Source organism: Elaeis guineensis, chromosome 13, assembly GCF_000442705.2.
Source record: "Elaeis guineensis isolate ETL-2024a chromosome 13, EG11, whole genome shotgun sequence".
Lineage (NCBI taxonomy): Eukaryota > Viridiplantae > Streptophyta > Magnoliopsida > Arecales > Arecaceae > Elaeis > Elaeis guineensis.
In genome coordinates, this window is record NC_026005.2 from 73,927,131 (window position 1) to 73,935,362 (window position 8,232).

The 8,232-nt window shown below is 35.6% G+C and overlaps 1 long non-coding RNA gene across 1 annotated transcript; it reads right to left on the reverse strand.

Moving 5' to 3' along the window:
• Positions 1–5,720: 5,720 nt before the first annotated feature.
• LOC114914741 (uncharacterized) lies at positions 5,721–7,881 on the reverse strand. The gene is made up of 3 exons (XR_012136455.1): positions 7,822–7,881; positions 6,772–6,853; positions 5,721–6,660 (listed from the first exon to the last, which is right to left on the reverse strand). It is a non-coding gene; the product is annotated as an uncharacterized lncRNA (long non-coding RNA).
• Between the last annotated feature and the right edge of the window lie 351 nt (positions 7,882–8,232).

The following is an 8,232-nucleotide window of genomic DNA, read 5'->3' on the forward strand; positions in this document are numbered from 1 at the left end:
GAAATACAGTTAATTTGCCAAAAAATTTTAAGTTATGTTGAAGTTTAGCTAACCTTGAGCAGGGCAAAATAAGACAGGACAAAGATAAGAATTTGTTTTTCAATTTTGCTAAAAATTATTTAAACAATCTTGGCAATTAGCTGAAACTAAGTTAGTTGAACTTAGGATCATTTGTGAGTATGAAAATATCGTTGAATTGCTAGAAATTCCTAAAGTTATGTTGAAGTTTAGTTAAACTTAAACTAAAGTAAGCAAGATAGAATAAAAGTAAAAACTAGAAGAGTTAAAGAATCAGTCTAAGAGCAAAGTATGCATAGTTTTGTGCATATATCATGTTGGAGTTGTATTAAGCATTGTATATTAACTTTATAGATGAAGGAAGAAAGCTCTTGAGGAGTGCTTTGAGTGGGTCAAGCCCCAGGATTAGTATGGTAGCAATCAAGGGGAGTGAGTATTTCTATCTAACCTTAGTGTTTTCTTATGGTATCTGCTATGAAAGAAGCTAATTTTAAAAAGAGTAAATTTAATTTCTGTTGTTCTTTAGCTTAAGTATGTATATGCAAGCATGGAAATAAGAAATAATCTTATATAGAAAAATTGTTCAGAATATATATATGCTTATGCATAATCAGTTTGGACAACATAACATTTTGATTTGATGATGATTTGAAATAGTTTTTTCTTATTTGAAATTCAGCTTTCTAGTATTTGAAACTTTATTCAGTATTCAGTGAAAAGGCTATCCATGGGAGTGATCAACCCATCAGATGTGCCTTAAGATTAGCATCAACAATTGCATTTCATATAGCATATAAACAACCGGCACCTCCTTACGAAACAATATGCCTGTGGAAGCTCAGCAATATCAAATGCTCCATATCAACTATCCATAGTAGGAGTGTGCTGTGGGGTAGTCGACAGTAGTCCAACAATAGCATAACTCATTATTTGATTTATTCTTGTTTGAAACATTAAAATGTAGAAGTGTATTAGAAATTTTAAAATTTTAGCAATAATATAATTTATTATCTAGTTTACTTTTGTACATCATATTAAAATTTGAAAGTGTATCAGTAGTTTTAGCCCTATGTGCTATATTCAGTTTTATGTGTTATATCAAATATTAAAGTTAAGTATTCTTATTTTTTCATTGTTAGATGGAGTATTTATTCACTAAGACTTAGGTCTCACTCCCCTCACTTCTTTTATTGCAATTTTAGAGCATTATAGTCAGGTATAGAATTAAAGCAGCATCATCTTCATCAGCACTCATATTGAAAAAAAAAAGGATTAGCTGTGTTAGCTAATGATGGGAATATATATTTGGAGATGATTTATAGGTTTGAGCTGATTAAGTCTAAGTATGAGAAGAGTACTTTTTGTGATGTATTATATGTTGTGTTGTAAATCAAAAAATATTAAATATATTTTTGCTTAAGAGTTATATGTACAAAGTATGGTATGATAAATGAAACTGTGTTTAATCTTTGAATAATGTTGAGTTAAATTGAGTTGTTTGTGTTAGCTGATTGGAAGATTTATTGAATTAATCAGTATAAAATGTTAATTAAGTTCAGCTATAGCTTTTTCGTAGCACTCTCATCTGATGTAGGGGTGGGATGTTATATGTTTGGTATCAAAGCAAGATGTTATATAAATAGTATCATATACAATCCTCTAAAAATTATTGGATTAGTTTGAATTTTTTATCAAATATTTAATCCAATAAATATTCATATTTTGCTCAATATTTTCACAACTAAAGATAGAGGGCAGTGACAGCCCTAACTATTATGCAACTCTTATATATAAGGTCGGTAATTGGTCAGATGTGGGATGCTTGTGATCAAATAAGGACAACAATACTTGACCCTAGCCAACATTGGGTGAAGACCCTTTGGACTTATAACCCCCCACAAGTCATTTAAAGTCACCAATTTGATGTTAGACTAATCTATATTCCAAGATCACTACATTATTAGCTTCAGCTTCTTTCTTCACTCCTATTTCCTTAAAGGGATTTTGGCATACTAGTTCTCTTTTCTCAGCCCAATTCCTCCATAATTCTCTTTTGTATAGGGACTAATTTATTTATAAAAAGATGAAATAGTCCCTATATTCTAATTACTAACTAATTTTATTCATTCTTTATGTTTAAATGAAAATGATAAACTTAACTATTGCACCATTATAATGTGAAACAAGAAGAGTGGACACATGAATCATTAATTGGAGGAGTTCATATTTGGGAAAGTCTACGGTAAGCCCATTCGCATATGTGAATGGGCGGTGATTGGCGCGCATGGAGGAGGCCCCCCCCACCCCAGCGATGATTGGCACGCACAGAGTGCCACCCCCCCCCCCCCAATCATTTTTTTTTATCCCCCTCTTTTTTCTTTATTCCCCCTACCCCCCCTCCCCCCCGCACGTGATTGAATTACCATGCGTGGTGATTGGATGATTATGTGATGTTTATCAAAACTGTTCCAATATCCTTAAGATTTATCCATTCGGCTCGACCATGATCGTTGCCACATCATCGTCGACCATATCGTCATCGTCTGCTACGTCATCATTGGGCCGTCATCGTCTGCCATGTCATTGCGTGCGCTTACACACATACGTTAAAATACTAAAAAAATATAAATGAATAAACACTATGGGTATTTGGACAGTTTAGATAAACATCACATAATTATCCAATCACCGTGCGTGGTGATTGGATCACGCACGGGGGAGGGGGGCTCCGTGCATGCCAATCACCACTAGAGGGTGTTGGAATTCGCTATGATGCTGATGTATGCGTATTTCAAAACTCTTTTTGAAATAAGAACATAGTGGAATAATAGATCAAAACTTCTTTTAATCTAAACATGCATATATGTGATCAAAGTACCTAAAGATTTAGTATATATACTAAAAATAAACATACTGATTTTAATCTAAAAATAAATATACTGATTTTCTTTCTTCAGCCTTAGATCTAGAAGAAGAATAGGTTCAACTTTAGCTGCACAAATTAAATGCCCGACCTCTATGGATATCCACGTGGAAACAAGACGAATTGATCCTCTTGATTTCTTCATATGTAATTGATTAACTCTTGATCAGTCTTTGGACCTCTAGATCAACTCCTTGATCAGCCTTTTTTCTTTCTTCGATCTTTATTGATGTAGATCAGTAATCAACTAAAGAAAGAAAGGAAGAGGGGGTGCCTAACCAGATTTTGGGCATGGAGAAGTGGATGCCAAATCCTTTAGGCATTAGAGAAAGAAAGGGAGAGAGGGGAGGCATGGAGAGATTTTGTGGGCTGATTGCTCCTAAAGGACAGGGGTTGATCCCTTTATATAGACTTTTGATTTGAGTCCTGACTAAACTCTAAATCTTTATTTAAAGAGGACTCCTAATCTCATTAGGACTTCTTCTTTTAAAATCTTAAACCTTATCATTTGTCCTTATCAAATAAGAAAAGGGGAGGGGTTGGCGCCCACATGATGTCCACACACCACAAGGGATGGGGCGTGCACCCCATCCAAGCGATCCAATGGCCCACATTAAATCTAATTTGATGAAGCCATTTTTCCTCTAATTCATCTATATATAACGCACCCAATTTGATCAAATCAAATGGCGCAATTAAGGCTTGATCCAAAGCATGTTGGTGCCCACCAATTGAGCTCTATGAACCCAATTTCAAATCCAATTAGGATTAGGTTTGATGCATGTAACTTAACTTGATTTAATCTTTATCAAATAAGAAATTCAAGTTTAAAGAGGAATTCGATTTAACCATATGCTAGCAAGACTTTCTTAAACCTAATAGAATTTCTCTAAATCCTAATCTAATTAGGACTTCTCAAGTCTAATTGATCAATCCCAATTAGTTTTTTTGTTTGTATGACCCCATTGATTCAATTCTGTCTGGTAGTGAGATATACCATAATCTCTATCATGATATCATTGAAATTCTTTTTAATAAATTGAAATGATTCCACTCTAACTCAACAAAAATCGTCGATCCAGAACAATCTTAGTGAGCTCTCACAATCCACCAATGATACCTAGCAGTATGTAGTGACAACCCACAAAACCGAATAACGAACCTTAAGGTGTAGTCTTCATATGATCAAATTCCTCTATCGTGAATTCCGACTTGATAGTAGGTCATGGATAAATTGTCAAATCTCAGCATCAGTCATATAATAGATTCGATTAGCTCAAGTCCAATTATGATTCTCATGAAAATTTTTTTCATCAATTATACTGCTATGGCCACGACTTTTGGACTTAACCTCTTAAATTTTATAGGACTATTCTTTTCTATCAAGATCGATAGATTTCATCTAGATGCACATTCTGCTCCTACAATAGACCAACTATCACCAACATCCACTATAAAGATTCAAAAAGATTATGTTTTTGTGTCAGTCAAACTCCAGCAACCTCATTGTGAGCAATCGTGTCATCGTAGGTCAAAAGATCATTCACACAATTATAGCATCAAGACGATCACTGATGATTGAGTAGAAATCCACATGATCTTTTATATGGTCACATTCAGTACTAGTTGTTCTCTAACAACTACTCGCACCTGTCGCTCAGTATCTCTACACTATAGACTAGAGACTCATCTATTCCGAAGGAAGCGATCGTGCGTCAATCTATCTGAATCGATTATCGTCCTCATGATGATACTATGATTGGAAGTAATTTAGGAATTAATTATATATGCCTCTAATTCTCAATATCTTGAGAATATGTATTGTAAGTATTAATTCCATGAACGATTCAAGAATACATCACATTTGAATAAAAATAAACTTGTCATTTTATTGATCAAATCAATATTTTAATTATAAAATTATGCCCTAGTGTTATTACAATGTATCAGCCATATTGACTTCTAGGATATACATCCAACAGGAGGTCCTCCGTGTGCGTCAATCACCATCCGTTCGCACATGCGAATGGGTTTATCATGGACTTTCCTTTCATATTTTTATAATAAAAAAATTAACATCATAATTATGATCATAGACCATGTACACCACGTACATATCACATCCTGTGGTATAGGGTTTCACTGTAAGATTTTAGGGATACACAACGATAATAGGCCATCTTAAATAACATCCTATAACTAGTCTTTTCTTGGTAACGTGTTCCATACCCCTGCGTATCAGTTTATTACTTCAACGATGGGATGTTCTGGCTTATGTTTTTGGTCATATATATCTATTGAGTTGTGGTTGTTTGTAGACTGTTCGATTGACAGTCTCTTGACTCCCAGTCAACTAATCATGGTCCAATATGGATAGGAAAGCTTTCTATCAATCAATCTTGAGATCACGCACATGGGAGCTGATGGATAAACCAGATGCTATAATATTTTTTCAAAAAATATATGTGGGATCCAAGCCACTCTCCACCGCTCATTCTCACCCACTCTATAGGTATCAGAGTCCAGAACAGACTACTCGAAACTTCGATGGATTAGAGTTGTATCTTCGAAGGGGAGGAAGGATTCGTCATCCTTCACGCGAATCCACCTTCATGAATTATCCAGTAGTGGTTGCTATGAGATCCGTATAGTCGAATGAATGGAGTTTGATATGCCATGAGATCTGTGCATCGGGTAATCAAATGGTCGATTTGTACGAAGGAAGATGAATACATACTCCTTTCATGCGAAACATACAATAGCAAATAAACCTGCTTATTTATTGATTTTGGAGCAAAATACTAAGAAAAAACTTCACATTTTCAAGAATAAAACCCTCTCATACAATCTTCAAAAGCACAAATACACCAAAATAACATTTTATTCTCTCATTACGTACTCTCCCATAGATCTAACGTCATTCACCTTAATTTATTCTTATTATTTTTGACAAAGGAAAAACACAGAAACACATCACATCATGGTACATGGCGCTGGTGAATACTCCTCGCAAATCACGACAGATTGCTGGACCGTAACCCCATGACAGGTTCCACAACAGATTGGTCGACCACAACCCCCACATCCGTCGACCTTTCCACATGAGCAACTTCGGCACCCTCCATGGCAATCCATGTAGCATGGCTTGTAGCAGCAATCTGGGCAGATCGGTGGTGGACACGCTACGGATGTTGGCTTTGGGGAACAGGGTTTGTGTTCTGGCGGCGGACAGGTGCATTTAGGAGGCTTGCAGCAACAATCTGGGCAGACCGGTGGTGGGCACGGTACGGGTTTCTTCTTCGAGGAACAGGGTTTGTGTTCTGGCGGCGGACAGGTGCATTTAGGAGGCTTGCAGCGGCAATCTGGGCAGACCGGTGGTGGACACGGTACGGGTTTTTCCTTTGGGGAACAGGGTTTGTGTTCTGGCGGCGGACAGATGCATTCGGGAGGCTTGCAGCAGCAATCTGGGCAGACTGGTAGTGGACTGGGGCATTTAGGAGGGTCACATACTACAATTTTTATGTTGTTGATCACCTCGCAGGGATTTTTGGGAGGTGATGATTCTTTTGGTTTGTCAGGGACAATATCGATGCTTTTGATCACCTTGCAGGCCTTGCACCAGAGCTTCTTGGAGAGCTTATGGGGATCGAATGGGCCAGAGACTGTGACAGTATTCTTCTTCTCGTCATAGGAGATATTTGTTATGTTCTGTCCTTGTTCTTTGTTGATGGAAATCATGGGGGAAAAATCGGATGATTAATTGGTGGAACATTAGTAGCTAAAATATTGGATTAGAATGAAGCAAAGTACGGGGAGGTCTAATTACGTACCTTGTAGCTTGCATAAAACCTTTTGAACCTTTTTGGAGCAACAACGGCAGCTTAGGTCAACCGTTATGACTATCTTGGAGATCTGTGATGCAATTTATTTAGTGAATGTGAAAATAATATGAAGCACCATAGCTAAGGAGTATGTGAAAATAAATCTGCAATACAAATGATGTTGCCGTTGTCATAAGTATTAAAAGAATAAGAAAAATAAAAATAAAGAAAGAAAGAAAGAAGGTAACAAAGATGTATCTATCTGCTTTTTTAGAAAGCATCTAACTTGCTATTAAGTTAGACAGACAGAGAGAGAGAGAAAGAGGAGAAAATATTTGTTGCAACGGTGATACCATGTTATTGTTGTAATAAATTAATGAAAAGTTGAAAATGGGTGAAACATACGGGATAGTATGGGATATTATCTATGGAAATCAATGTAATACACGATAATCGATAAAATATAAAGATTTTTATTAATTTATTATAAATTTGACATGGTATCAACATTGTAATGAATATTTTTTTGAGAAAGAGTGGGGACAAAAAAGAAAAGAAGAAAAAAAAAAAAAAGAAAAGCTTGAAAGTTACATAGAGAAGATAGAATAAATGATTTTGGAGAGAGGAGAGCTTCATTAATTAAAGCTTCTATTAGAGAGAGGGGAAGAGAGCGAGTGGAGGAAAAAAAATAGAAAAGAAAAGCTGGAAACTTGCTTTCACTGATAAACTTAGAAATAATTTAACAATAATTGTGATCTTAAGTTAATAGAGAAAGGATCAATAATGCATATCAAAGTTAAATGTAGTCAGATAGATGTAAACAAGAAATAATGAAAAGATTCAAGAGTGATGAAACGATCCGCCTCTAAGTTGTATTCTGATAAAAATATAAAAGGGTATATATACCGAAGCTTCATACTATCACTAACATATAGCTTTAGTAGAAAGATAATGAAATTTTGAGATGCATTAGGGAAATGAGTTAAAATCATCATAAGCCTTCGAAAATTACGTAGGGAAGACATGATAAGTGATTTTGGAGGGAGGAGAATTTCCAACCTTTTCCGCCATTGCTAGACTGAAGCCAGATCCTAAGTAATTCTGGATGTTTGGTTTCGTAGGTGGTTTAGCGGGGATATGCAGCCTCCTACGGCCCTTTATAACCAGAGGGACCAATCGAAAGCTCGGGAGAAAAGGAGGGCCGGCGCGACCGGAATCGCACACGCAATTATGGGAGGTTTTTTTGTGAAGAAAGTGAAAGTGTGACCACACTATTGGTAACATTTTTTTAATGACCATCACATGCATCAAGAAACTTTTTCTATTTATTATCAAAAGAATAATTGAAAAACGATTCAAGAGAAAAGTTTGGGCTCTGAAGTTAAAATAAAAATAAATAATATTTATTTCAGATGAAAAAATTTTTATTTTTATTTTTATTTTAGAGAGAAACAAAAATATCTCAACCAT